Source organism: Nematolebias whitei, chromosome 7, assembly GCF_014905685.2.
Source record: "Nematolebias whitei isolate Nwh7 chromosome 7, NemWhi1, whole genome shotgun sequence".
Classification (NCBI taxonomy): domain Eukaryota; kingdom Metazoa; phylum Chordata; class Actinopteri; order Cyprinodontiformes; family Rivulidae; genus Nematolebias; species Nematolebias whitei.
Window position 1 is genome coordinate 38,938,458 of NC_056504.1, and position 1,367 is coordinate 38,939,824.

General features: G+C 45.0%; 1 protein-coding gene across 1 annotated transcript in view; it reads right to left on the reverse strand.

Annotated features, from left to right (window-relative positions):
- itih3b.1 (inter-alpha-trypsin inhibitor heavy chain 3b, tandem duplicate 1) overlaps window positions 1-1,367 on the reverse strand; it is an 18,879-nt gene that overhangs the window by 598 nt on the left and 16,914 nt on the right. The gene's annotated exons all lie outside the window — the stretch shown is intronic.

Below are 1,367 nucleotides of genomic sequence, written 5' to 3' on the forward strand. Positions count from 1 at the left end.
TTTTTTTTTTACAAGGATGTCCTGGGAATCACCTCCAGCTCCTGCCACTCTCACTAGTTCCTCATTGTCTTTCCCCAGGTGAGACTAAAAGCTTGTTTGGCGTATTCGCCAGTCGCTCTCTGGTTTTGGAACTGCATATAATCGTTTCATCCCGTGGTGCTTTTTGGATCTTATCAGCTCCTCTCTGGTTCATGTTATTGGCCTGGATGAGGGGCAACCGACCCGTTGCCTATCTTTTCCACACGTTCTTGGGCACGGGGTGGATCATCACAACCTGTGGCTGCTGGATCAGGCTCCCCAAACAGATTACACCCCGGCTCCCTCACATGTTCACATGGATCTGGTGAATACTAGATCGCTAGCCAACGAGATCTTTATTCTATAGGATTTCTTCACCTCTCGCAGTCTGGATTTTTTTATTTATAAATGAAACATAGATGAACTCTGGTGAGTCCAGTGCTTTTTGTGAACTCTTGCCACTGAACAGTACCTACTTCAACTCTCCGAGGATGACCGGTTGTGGAGGTGGAATAGTGACTGTTTACAGAGGCCACACTTTTGATCTTGTTTTAGCTCATGGTTTTAATGATTTTAATGTGGAAGTCTGTGACGCAGCTTTTTCAGACCACCAGATGTTGTGTTTGACATGCCACTGTTCTCACTCTTCTCTCTTGCCTCAATCTGGATGGTCTCCAGCTGTCCGCCTGAGCTCTTGCCTCACTATGGACGATCTCCTGGACGTCCACCCAAACTTTTGTCCCGTGCTGAACGGTCTCCCTGCCTTCCTCCTGAGCTCTTTGAATTTTTGTGTTCTTCTGTGTTTTGAGATTTTCCAGGACATATCCTGTTGGTTTTTGATCTTTGTGTCCTCTGTCTTGGTTTTTCCTCCTCCACTCACCCAGTTTGACTCTTGTATCCTTTGAGATGTCAAGAGCCATCCTTTGATGGGGGTGGGGGGGGGGGGGGGGGTACTGAGAGAATCTGTGTTTATTTAAGTGTATTAGAACTAAAACACAAGGTACTCAACTTCTAAACCTGTTTCCTTGTGTCATCTGTTCATCTGTCCTACTGTGTTTCCCTCATGTAATCAGCTTGCACCTGCCACTCTCACCTGTTCCTCATTGTCTATCCCCAGACAATAATCATTGTCATCATTTTCTCTTTTAGTTCATGTCATTTTTTTTCTTCCCCATCTGTGGATTGTGCTCCCAAGCATGCCATGCTCTGTCTTCCTCTGTGTCACCTTGCTCCTCCTATTTATGTAAGTTTTGTGCCACGTCAGCCTTTGTTTGGTTTTGATTTTTTGTTAATAAATTAGACATTATTCATTTTATCTTGGCGTTCCTTGCATCTGTCTGCAAATTGGG